This window comes from Cryptotermes secundus, unplaced genomic scaffold (genome assembly GCF_002891405.2).
Source record: "Cryptotermes secundus unplaced genomic scaffold, Csec_1.0 scaffold653, whole genome shotgun sequence".
Lineage (NCBI taxonomy): Eukaryota > Metazoa > Arthropoda > Insecta > Blattodea > Kalotermitidae > Cryptotermes > Cryptotermes secundus.
The window spans coordinates 1,017,144-1,030,469 of record NW_019736406.1 but is presented as its reverse complement, the minus strand read 5'-3'; the positions used below and the strand labels follow the sequence as shown (position 1 = coordinate 1,030,469).

Below are 13,326 nucleotides of genomic sequence, written 5' to 3'. Positions count from 1 at the left end.
TTTTGGGTGGAAATTCAGCATCATACTTATTGCTATGGAGAGCATTATAATGACGTTCCAGATTACCCTTTTCGGCAAGGATACTGAGGCGTTGCATTTTCCACTATACTGAGGTAACTGTTTTATCTGACACATGAACACAGACGCTTTCGAAATTAATAAAATAACGTGGAAGAGCACTTACTGTCCCTTTGATTACACTGAGCTCATCCACAAACTCTATATTTGTTTAATGCACAGCAAAGCGACAATTATCCAATAACAACTAATATAATAATACGTCTCACGCGTTAGTTTAACGTATGGGGATTTACAGCTGACTGGAGGGAGGAAACGAAGTGAATCACATGTTCTGTCGATCACTCTTGTAACAGAAAACACACGCGGCTGACGACGAGTGATGAAATAAGAGTTCACGTGATAAGGATAGAGTGGGGACTTCCCCACAGTTCACTTAACACAAGTGTAAAGCAGTTTTCACGTAAGCCACATAAAAACAGAAAAATATGAATGTCTAATACGTCTTTTCCCTTCAAAATCTGAATATAATCATATTATACTACAAGTGAATTTACATGTTTTTCACGTATAATTTCCTTATAGGCCTATGAGATCGACCAAAAATCGTCCCGCGTTCGACCCGTTGGACATGCCTGTTCTAGATAATCGGCTCACAGACTTTCTGTCAGACGCTGAGTCGAACCCAGGGCCATAGGGCGGCTGGTAGGATTAGGTCAGTTGAAAAATCCAATGACCTCATCGGGAATCGAACCCACGACCTTCCGGTTTGTAGCATAGTGCCTCAACCAACTACGCTACCGCGTACCTCCAATGCGTTGTCTTAGATTAAAAAAACTACCTTAACAAAAGTTGAACATCGTTTAATAATGTGTTGCCACATATATTTCAGGACATTATATTTTGTGGCTGTCGCCAGTCCTGCTTCGACTTCAAAACTTCTTGCATTCTTCACTTTGACATCATTGATTGTAGGAAACAAGCAAAAATAATTTTATCTTCTGGGACATAACGCCGTGAGGTCTGTTGAAAGCCAACCGATCTGCTTTCAGGCCGGTTCCTTGCTTGGCTTATTCTTCGAACCTGAAGATGGAGATATGTTCCTCCGAAACGTCGGCTGACTTTCAGCGGAGAACTCGGCGATATATCCCAGGAGATAGAAATCTTCATAACCATCCGTGTGACAATCTCAAAGCCTACATAAAAACGTGTTTAAAATAACCTACAGTGGCATGTGGGTACCACATTTCGTAAAAATCCGTCTAGCGGTTTTTAAAAGTACTGACCACATACGTGGAATATTTTAGAGTTAGGGTGGATTTGTCTATTGTTTAAATGTTCGGATTCATACGTAATGAAAACACAGGCCGCTCTTTTGGAACATTCTAGGGTTCAGAACAACTGACTTTAACCTACTCCAAGGCAAATGGCTGTCCGTGAGGAGCGAACAGTGGCTCACATAGTTAAGAAACTATCTACATTTTTTACAATCTGAATGTCCACTGCCATACTCGCAAGATCAGATCACTGGACCCTATCTTGAATCAAATGAACCCCCGTAATATTTGAGTTTTCGGCGTACTTCTGAGGAGTACTGTGTCCGGGATGTGACGTCGTGTAGACTGGTAGATATTTATAGACGCTGAGTGGGAAATCTTTGGTTTCATCTTCTACCAGATACAAGCATCACATCCCAAATAAATCCTATCATCTTCTCACAAAACAAGAAAAAAACAAACTCCGTGGCCTGTAGTCTGCAAGCGAACTATACCGACCGAGCGACCGCCGCTTGTCGGCGAAGTTAGTGCCAATTTTTGCGGATAGAGGGTGTCACGTGGTCAGCATAACGGATCCCCACGGCCGATAATCTCGGTTTTCTAGACCAGAGCCGCTATTTCCTGGAAATAGCTACACAAATATCCTCACGAGGGTGAGTGGACCCCGTTCCATACCCACTACTTCTCAGAGAATCTTGTAGCGCCGGGAATCGAACCCGGGACCTCTGGATCTGTAGACAGGAACTCTGACCACTAGACTACAGAGGGGATCGTCATCTCCTCACACGCTACTTTTATAAAGCTCATTCACTCACTCACAAGAGGGTGGCTTGTGAGTTATTCTACGATGTTGTCAGTAGCTAGAGTGTATGGCGTCCAACTTACTTACTCATGGAGCTGAGCCCTTCTCGAGGAGAAGCCAAATCTGCAGCTACTTGAGAACTTCGCAGCATTTTATGGAACCCGAAGGTTCATTACCGTGTTCACACGAGTCCTCCACTGGTCCCTATTCTATGCCAGATCAATCCAGTCCATACCACCCCATCCTATCTCTCTAAGATCCATTTTAATATTGTTCACCAACCTGCGTCTTGGTCTTCCCAGTGCTTTTATAAAGCTAAATTTTCAATAATAAATAATATTATATTTTGGGATGCGACTTCTTTTGTAATCATTACTGACGTTTCGGAGAGCGCCCTGCTACCCTAGTATGGATAAAGCACTTTCGTCTTGTCGTTCACGATTGACCAGGCTACACGGCGTCATGCAGGAGACACAAACTTCGTAGTCATGGCAGTAAGAAACTCAAAACTCCCCAAAGTACGGGAAACGGCTATTGGGGGGGGGGAGTCAGGATTTGCCCCTTCCTTAATTTTGGAAAATATTCAAATTGAAAAGCGAGGAAGCGACGGGCTGGACGGCCGGAATTCGATTCCCGACATAGGTAACAAATTGTTCTCTACTCCACAGCTACTACTTATTACACGTAGTACCCATAAAGGCAAAGACTAAGGTCTGCTCTGTGATTAATTAATTAAGCACCATCCCATAAATGTTTATGGGGGGTGGAAGTAAAGCTCTATCATTCTTCACCTCGAAAATAATGGAGGTGAGTGATCAGCTTCACGACACGGCCGCTTTAGCCCACGGCACCATTGGATACGAGGCTGGGTGAGTCTCAGAGCCAATCCGAACGCTGAGATGTACAGAAAATATTTTGCCTCTGTCGATAAATCAAACCCTGACCGTCCAGCCCGTATCCCATCGCTATTCCGACTGGACTATACCAGTTCCGTTTCTTGAGTATACCGCGTATAAATATAAAAAATAAATGATTTTCTTTCTAATAATTCCTCTATCATGGATCCTCTCGAATGACGAGGAAACACTATCCTTACGTTTTCCGATCCAAATCATTATGCAAATTACGAGATTTTGCAGTGGTCGTTTAATTTGCAGCGAGCAAAAGTTCCGGGTCGGCGGAACACGACGCAAACTGACCGCTGAGAGCTTCGTCTCTGCGCGATGGGGCTCGGCTGGGCTGGGGAGGAAACAAAAACCTTCCTACTCTGCAATCCGGGACCCAGAAACCCCATGTAATTCAGTTCGTCACTCTGTTATCCAATCATTTATTCACCGGTCTACCCCATCATTCGCCCGTCACTCTTTCAATGACAGCTGCCTCACCAGACTGTAATCAATGTTCTATTTGTTCTGTCTCCTTCGGCGGAGAACTATCTAGTTCGCTAAAGCTCCCTTCAGAACAGGGGTGTACAGGTCCAGTCACATTACATAATGACATACGTGGATATCAGACATGCGTGCTGAATATAGTGTTGTGGGCAATGCAGTCTTCAATGTATGCCTATTGTAGCATACTTTCCTTTGGTACTACACGGACCGCATAGAAAAAGAAAAAATGAGGGGGACAAACACACAGAAAAGATGATCTCATGAAACCCTTACAACAAAACTTCTGGGGAATACAAAGAGAGAGACAGCACGCACACTATGCTACAAGCCGGAAGGTTGCGGGTTCGATTCCCGATGAGGCCATTGGACTTTTTTCAGTTGACCTAATCCTTCCAGCCACACTATTGCCCTGGGGTCGACTCAGTCTCTAACAGAAATGAGTACCACGAATCTTCCTGTGGGTAAAGGGCTAGCGGTACGTAAGGTTGACAACCTCACCGCCATCTGTGAGCCGTTTGTCTATAGAAAATGTGGGAGCTTCGACGTCTCATAACCATATGGGCCTCAACGGCCTGTTACAGGGATAGCTTTGCCTTTTTACCTTTTTAACATCTGTCCATGAAATACGATGACAGAACCAATTAATATATTACTGACTCAATATTTCAGTGTTTTACGTATTAGGCCGTCTGACCTGTCCCAATTCAGAGTTAACTTCTGAACTGACCCATCCCCTAGAACGACTCTCTGGTCGGAAGAACTCACACGTAACCAGGGTGAGCAGTCCGAGTACGTTAACACAGCGGTACCCCTGCGCGAACCGTCGAAAGCACCGTCTGCTACTCAGATAGACATCAACAAATCTATCCCTGAAAATCTTTACTAATTGCCGATGACGTCTATTTCCTTCGGCCATGCAACATGTGTCTAACAAAAGCAGCGTGTCATCTGAGATTTTAGGTTGTCACTACTGTCGGGCGCTTGATGTATTGTTTGATACACATGCAAAATTCTCGGAGGAACTTCATTCCTCCATTTCTCTCCCAATCTTGGTGACAACAGGGTCCTCAAAAATTCTAGTATATATCAAACGTCACGTTCCAGAACAAGGCGTCTTGATTCTGTGATTAGTTCTGAAGTCCCGTGAAAAGCTGAAATTACACTAGACCGTTACCAGACAAAAATTAAATTCGCACGAAGTTTAGTAAAAAGTTGCAATGCCAAATTTCATCGAAATCTTTAAATATATTTGGAAAAGAAATATGAGGAAAGGTAGACACTCTCTTCCTGTTAAAATTCTTGACTAAACGGTAACACTCTTGAGGTGCAGGGACACTGCCTACCCTGACTGAGATTTCTCGTGGTTTTCCTCAGTATCTCCAGTAAAATATCGGAATAATACATCAAATAAACTAAAGTTGATTCCTTTCAAATCTGTCACTCATTTCTCGTCGTACCATAGTTTAAAATCCAGCTACTTATAGTGTAAAATAAGCCATGGAAAATATCTTCATGTTAAGCGTTAATTTGCTACAGTATCCGGAAAAATCGCATAACGCACTACAAGTGAAGTCTGGAATCTGGAGTAAGAACGGTAAATTTATGCCAGTTCTGTGCTGCTGGCGTACTTCTCCTGATTGGCGTGGAGATAAGGGTGCTGCTACTGGTCCTCGCCAGCACAATCATTCTGGGTTACGAGGCTCTGGAAGCCGAGCAAACTCAAGGGGACTCATATATTTCGTATATCCCTGCCTAACGGGAGTGTGCCGACGGTATGTGTGGAAACTGAGCTCATTTATCACAATCTGGAGCTGCGAGGAACCGACTACTAAAAGATAGCTTCAGGAAATTAGAAATCGGCCGGCGTGCTATCCCCATGTACAGCGTTGGAATTCTGCTCCCCCTCTTTCCAGTTGCAGTTGGACTGGACTCGCAGTAAGTTGCTTTTAAGTTACAAGTTGCGCTTGGTTTGCGCAACGTACGTAAAACGAACATGTATCGGTAATGGGTAATTCCCCTTTATATATCGATCTGAAATTATTGGCTGGATTTCCATGTAATTTGATATTACGTAATACATTAACATATCAGACGGAGGAGTGAGAAAATAGTCGCAAGCAAGGAAATGCCGCAGCCATGTTTACTGCAAAACTTCAGCAGTCACTGTTCGCGGTTCTTTTCTAAATTTATTTTTTCTTAAATGGTTAATAGATCGAGTCACCAATCCAAACCCCGTCTATAGTCACACATCCTAAGTGACAATATTGTATTCTTCTCTGGATGTTACAAAGCAGGCCGTCCGCCCTGTTCCAATTCAGAACTATCTTCTGAAATTGTTGTCTTTTAGACAATCGATAAACACCCTCGAACGGATGATAGACCTCATCTACAGAGGACGTCACAAACACAGAAGAAACACAACCAAACTGTCATGCTCCGAGCGGGATTCGAAACCACGATATTACAAGACAATGCACGCCTCAGATACGCCGGGCTGTGTGCTGAGCTGTTCAGCTTAAAGATAAAAGAAACGCCCTAGGTTTTGATATATTGGATTTTTGGACTTTATCCATCGTCCTGGTTATTAAGATAACAAATAAAAACACGACGTTTGGTTATTAAGATAACAAATAAAAACACGACGTTTCCGAAACGTCGTGTTTCTATTTGTTATTTTAATAACCAGGACTATGGATAAAGTCCAAAAATCCAGTATATCAGTGTGTTATACACCATCGTCAGAATCCTATAGTAACTGCCCTAGGTTTTATCTAGGAGGTGCTTGGCTCGAATCTTGACTGGGACACCTTCCATCGTGAACATCAGTTTCGTGTATCTACTCAGTCCCTAAGAAATACACAGATAGAACGTCTGATAAATTACAACAGCTTCCTTCCAAGTTAAGGCCCATTCTTCATCCTATCGTCTGCTGGCACACAGCGTTCCTGAATGGCCCATACACTAATCGGATCGAAGTTCGGCTGGAGCACCAGATATCCTGACTAAGGCCCCCCCCCCCAAGCAAATACCACAATATCACCTAGAATAATCCACGCCCGTATCATTTCAAATCGTTTCTAATAAATCTCCCTACCGTCCGACATTACTGTCATGCAGTATGAAGTGACTATAGACGGGGTCTTGGAGAATTGCATTTACTGAGCACTTGCAGGTCTAAGTACAAATAACTATACACTATCGCCGATTTCCACACTTTACAAATCACTACAGCACACGGTAAATCCTTTCCAGTCTGAAGTGTCTTCACTAGACGTTTCCTGGTTGACTATTCTTCTGCTTCCCTGCTGAAGTCCTCTTTGAAGGACGTCTCCCTTCCAAATGCCTAGACTTCAAATTCAAGGTCAAAGTTATTTTACAACTGGCACTTTACAGCCAATCAGTTCATCTTGATGTCAAGCCCCCTGAGAAGCACGACCAGAATGGCCTATTCTCAAAGTCAGAGTCAAAGTTATGTTACGACCGACGGTCAGTCGGCCAGTCTGTCTTGGAATAAAGCACTCATCTGGAGCTTACGACCAGATTTTTATTACTGCCAGACCGTTGCGGGTTTGTTGATGTGGGGCTCTCTCTCTCTGATGAAAGGATGGGTCTGTCGTTTACATTTGCTGCTGGGCCTCGCCAGCGCAGTCATTCTCGGGTCCGATTCCAGCGGGACTTGCGAGCATATTTTACTGTCTCAAATTCGAGACTTCCCTTTTCGTCGCCTCCTACGACTCGCAGGGTCACGGTGGAGGTATTCGACCCCAACTCCACACGGGACGCCTCGGCTGTCAAAGAGTCAAAGTCACATTGCGATTGACGGTCAGTCAGTCAGTAAGCCTTGGTGTCGAGCCCCATCTGGGGCTCATGACAAGATGTTTATTACTGTTCGGCAGTTACGGTCTTGTTTTTTGTGGTGCGCCCTTTCCGACGAGAGGACGGGTCTGTCTTTGTATATGCTGCTGCCCCTTGCCAGCACAGTCTTTCTCGGGTCCGAGCCTCTTGGTACTCGCGACCATATTTTACTATCTCAGATCTGATACTTCCCTTTTCGTCGCCTCCTACTGCTCGTAGGGCTACGGTGGAGGTATTCGACCCCGCCTCCACTCGAGATAACCCATTCTCGCTTCAATTGTCCTCCTTATAACTCCTTTGCCTGGACTGTTTCCAACAGTACCTCTATTGTTGCATGTGTATCCGTTGCAGCGGGAACGTGTTTACCGAACCGTTGCCTAGAAACGGCTCTACACGCTACATTATATAGCCTAGATATTGGAAGCCTCGTTAAATAACATAGTTTAGACTAATGTAATATTTATGATACATGTCCTCAGTGTTTTTCAGAGTGTCCCTTGACTCATTTCAACAGGAGCCACTGAAACCAAAATTTGTGTTAAGATTCGGTCGATTTATAAAAGCAGAGGTCCAGTAGATCACTGGTATGGCTGAGGCCGTTGTTAAATTTGTGATATTTCTGTGCCCTTTCCTCGGCGTGAGCTCTGAGCTCTGTTGTCTGAGTAGACGAATTTATTTAAGGGAATCTTGTTTCATTTATAAAATTCCAAAATGATTCTACTTCTCAGCCATACTTTAAAGTTTCTAATATTTTTTGCAGCGTCATTTAAAGTACATTCTGATATTTATGCAGTGGAAATTTGGAATTCTCATAAAAGTCTTACAAGAGAATCTTACCAAAATATCACAAATTAGAAGTTTAGAGGTTATAAGAGACGTTTACCCATCTGAAACTGGAGTAAGGACCGACATCAACTGATCTGTATTTCACGATATCACAAGAAATTTCGAAGTAAGATTTGTTTAAAACAATATGCAAGTACAATTAAATATTTCGTGTAAATTTCTGGTAAAATTGCCTGGAAACTTCTACTATCGACATGCTGTTTCGTGCACGTCTGTATGATGCAATACGAATAATTACGTTTTCACGTCTCATCTAATTGCAACGTACTCACCAAACGCTGGCACCAGAGCACAGACCGCACGTCTGAGAAGCAGCACACACCACAGTAGACTGGAGTACTGTCGCAGCGTCGCGACGCTCCCAGTTGCTGAGTGCGCCCGACGCCGCACATGCGCAGAATAATCAGTGTGGCTCTGCCACGAAAGAGACCAAGAAGACGAAACTAGGTCGCATGTTACTGTGGGCTTTATTGGACGGTTCAAGCAATTAAAACAGATTGTCTTGTGGGATGTGCTGCCGTGTGGTCTGGTAGATCCCAAAGGAAACAAATGTTCATATTGTCTGTCGTGAGAACATCATAGCCAGTGAGGCAGAACTATTCAGTTCCTGAGACTAGAGTGGCTACCATGACGCGAGATTCCTGCACAATATTATTCTTTCTTACTGTGTTTGTTGTTTTATTCACGTTGTTTCTGTCTCTCTTCCTTGCTTTGTCTGTCTTCTTGCTTGCATTTTACCTTGCCTCTTTCTTCCTCTTTAATTCTTTTTCCATTCATCCTTCCTTCTTCCTTCACTTTCCTCCGTCTTTCGTCTCGTCTCTTTTATTTATTTTTTCTTTTTTCATTCTCCTTTCTTCCTTTTCCCCTTTTCTTTCATTCTTAATTTTTTGTAGGATTTTAAATTCTCATAACGGTGGTTATGACAACTGACGTTTCGGAGGAACATGTCGCTTCCATCTCCAGGGTCAATGAATAAGCCGTTCGAGAAACCTGCTTGAAGCAGAGCTATTTCCTACCTGCTTCATGCTGGTTTCATGATTGGCTTATTCTTCAACCCTGATGATGGAGGCGATATGATTCTCCGAAATGTTGGTTTACTTCCGACGGACTCCTTGGCGTTGTATGACAGAAGATAAAACTCTTCTCAGTTTATACTGTCCTTCCTCACCATTGTTCCTTTCTTTAATTTATTATGTCCTTCTTCCTTTGCTTTCGTTTTTGTTCTTTACGTTCCACAATAAAGTAACGCGGCTGTTCAGCCACTGCGGCGTGTACAGCATATCGCATTGCTTTCAAATCGTAAGCAGCTCTGTTCCAGCCCCTTCCCCCGAAAGTTCAAGAAGGTGCGTGACTACTTTCCGGTTATACTAGGAAGGTGGCTGTGACCGGACCGTGCTTGTATATAGTCCAACAGTAGAACGAGGGACACATGATGAACTGAAAAGGATTCACGAAGAAACAGGTGAGACCTAACGGAAGTACTGTCCCAACATTTGCCTGGAGGGACTGCAGACAGAAACGAAAAATCTCACCTACAATATCCCGTATCCTAGCCAAGATTAGAACCGAGTACCTCCTGAATATGAATCTAGAGCCTTGCCGCTATTCCAATCCACTCAGCTTTTACTGATTCAGTTCACATGATGAACTGAAAAGGATTCACGAAGAAACAGGTGAGACCTAACGGAAGTACTGTCCCAACATTTGCCTGGAGGGACTGCAGACAGAAACGAAAAATCTCACCTACAATATCCCGTATCCTAGCCAAGATTAGAACCGAGTACCTCCTGAATATGAATAGAGCCTTGCCGCTATTCCAATCCACTCAGCTTTTACTGATTCAGTTACCGCCTTTGTACCCTTCTCAATCTCTTAGTTTCCTCCTCCTTTCTTTTCTTTCTATAGATGTAAAGGTAAATTTGTCCCTGTGCTTAATTAATTAAGCACCACGTATCGGGGAGTGGAGGAATAGCTCGATCATTCGTGACCTCGTCACTAGATGGAGTGAGTGGTCTCCTTAACGCTCCGGCTGCTTTACCCCGAGAGAAAGATCCCCGGTACCCATTTCTAGGAGGCTGGGTGGGCCCCAAATTCGGTCTGGAAGCTGTAGAAAATAGAAAAATTTCTTGCCCCTGCCGGGAATTGAACTCCAGCCGTCCAGCCCGTAGCACTGTCTTCGCTCTCTCGGACGCTGGGATCGTGGGTTCGAATCCCACTCAAGTCATGGATATCTGTGTTTATTCTGTGTTTATTGTGTTAGGTAAAGGCCTTGCGACGGGCTGATCGTCCGTCCAAGGCGTCCTGCTGACTATCTTAGATTAAGAGAATAGTGACGCTCTGCACCAACTGTACTCTGTCGAAGTACCAGGACGTACTCTCGGATCTGTCCTCCGGGTAGCGCGTGAGGAGGATCGCGGCAAGAAACGCGTGATTATGTTGGTTATGTTGCCTTGTGGGGCAGTGGGAAGCTGTAGCACTGTATATTTACTAAGGCCCTACTCACCTCCGTTTGTGGACTCGACCAAATCCACTGTGCATGCCAGGCGTATAAACCTGGACAGTACATTCAGTGTGCTCGCCGTGCTGATCAGTGCTGATGATGCTGATAGTGCTGATTTCCAGTCGGAAGTTGAGGCAACGAAGCACAATGCTGAAGTCCATCCTCCTGAAAGACGGAAAGCATATATTGTTTTAGTGATCTGCGGCTGCCAGGCGTGAATGACGCATATCGATGCTGTTACAAACAGCTGTGTAAAAATAAAGTTGTTCCTGTTTGTATTAAAGCACCACGTATGTGGGAGTGGAGATGTAGCTCCTTCATACTTAACGTTGTAAACAGTAGGAAGTGAGTTAGCTCACTTAATATGAAGGTAAACAATACTGGAGGTAAAGCAAAAGGTAAAGTTATCCCTGTAACAAACTGTGGAGGCCCATAGGATTGTGAGACATCGAGGCTGTCACATTTTCTAGACAATCGGCCCACAGATGGCGGTGAGGTTATCAGTTTTACGCGCCGGCCCACACCTTTACCCCCTGAAAGATTCCTGGTGCTCATTTCTGTTAGAGGCTGAGTCGACCCGAGGTCCATAGTGCGACTGGAAGGATTAGGTCAATTGAAAAAAGTTACAGACCTCATCGGAAATCGAACCCGCGACCTTCCGGATCTAGCATTGTGCCTCAACGAACTACGCTACCACATGGCCCCAAACAGTACCGGAGAGTGAAGTTATCACATGCCTATTCCTGAAGTCAAAACCAAGAATCCTAGGAACCATACAGTCCTTATGATATGGTCACACTTTGGCCCTAGCGTTGAGGACAGGGCTCTATTGAAAAGCCGTAGTGAAAGCAGGGGGAGCATAATGGACCCAGTGGTGGTTTGGGTACTTGGGGCGACCGGAGGTGCCCCCGTGACACTACTTCAGTGGTCACATTTGTAACTTGTAACAATGAATAATCAGAAAGTTGCAGATCCACTTATGAACATAACAGGAAAAATCAAAAATCAAATTCTCAATCAACTCAAAGCTCCGGTCATGTGGACAGCATTCCTGCTTTTTATTCGGGTTCAAATCTCGGTCCAGAGATCGACTATCTCCACTGAGATTTATTGTTTTCCTCAGTCACTCCAGGCAAATGCCAGGATAATTCCTCAAATCGAACCACGACCACTTCCTTCCAGACACTTCCCACTAATCATCCAGCCATCCGACGCCACACGCCCCGGCAGGAGGAAAGGACAAGTCAGGCAATCTACCCTACCCGATTGTGGCACAACCTGTGAATGTACTTGATTCTGTTAGGTATGAAAATAACATTATTTGTGTAATTTTTTTACCATTAAATTCACGTAAATATTAAGCGTGGAATTTTTAAGGGCGGAAAAATTCCGGGAGGGACTTCAAGCCGTGGGTCCCTTGTCGTAGATTTACGGCACGTAAAAGATCCTCATGTCTCTAGGAGACCTCTGAGCAAAATTAGGCAACAATTTCCCGCCCAAGTAGTTTCCAATGCCTCTGGTAGATGGGGGAAATATCAGGTACCGAGGGCCGACCTCGTTGGCTGAACGGGCTGATAGTACGCACCAGTACCGGTAGGGTATGGCGACAGTAGAAATTAAAGGGGGACGCACAATGGACCAATAACTGGTCTAAGTGCATGAGGAAACCCCCCCTCTATTAATAATAATAATAAATAACGTAAATATTAACTTGTCCCTGAATTATAAGATTATAATATTAGGGTTCAAATACCGATGAGGTCATTGGATTTTTTTCAATTGACCTAATCCTTCCGGCCACATTAGGGCCCTGGGGTTCACTCAGCCTCTAACACAAATGAGTACCAGGAATTAAATAAATAATTTTCCTGGGGAGTAAAGCGCGGCCGGCGCGTAAGGCTGACAATCTTACCGCCATCTTTGAGACGATTGTCTAGAAAATGTGGGACCCTCAACGTCTCACAACCCTATGGGCCTTCACGGCCTGGTACAGGGATAGCTTTACTTACTTTACTGATGATATTAAAAAAATGGATCCATTTTAATAATTCGATAACGACATCTGCAATTCGTAAAAATCGCCTGATAACAATCTTGAGAGATCGCAACGTGTAAGGGGATGAGAATAAAATATTGTAACTTGAAAATTATACATTTTAAATCGGTTATAAGTAATTGTTGTGTTGACGGCCCCTAAGTGTACCAGGGATACCAATATTGTCCCTTACACCATGAAATTTATCGGCTTTCAATAAACTGATTTGAAATCCCAGAATATGGTCCCTGATCATATTTCAAGGTGATTTCGATGAGAATGATCAGAACCCTTGACATCATGACGAGTCCCCAGGCTGCATATGGAAACAGCCTTCAGACTCTTCAACTCAGCGGATAAGATTGGCAGCAGACGAGCTTGTCCCCGACGTCCCCGACCGTTTCCTATTCACACGGCACGTGACAACACTTGACGAATATCAGAGCGTAATGTTCGAGCAAATATGGCTGTTCCACCTGATCTTCCACCCTCCCCACAGCCTTAAAAAATTGGCCTAGGGGTTACATGTATCCGGAAAGTGCTCGGTTTGATTCTTGGCAGAGACATCATCTAATTCTGACTGAAATTTTTAGCGGTTTTCC

General features: G+C 44.1%; 1 protein-coding gene across 1 annotated transcript in view; it reads right to left on the bottom strand.

Moving 5' to 3' along the window:
- Window positions 1-8,473, bottom strand: part of LOC111869894 (schwannomin-interacting protein 1) — a 615,950-nt gene extending 607,477 nt beyond the window's left edge. Inside the window, exon 1 of the mRNA XM_023861756.2 lies at window positions 8,462-8,473. The gene's annotated coding sequence lies outside the window, so the exon portion shown is untranslated. The remainder of the gene's footprint in view (window positions 1-8,461) is intronic.
- Between the last annotated feature and the right edge of the window lie 4,853 nt (window positions 8,474-13,326).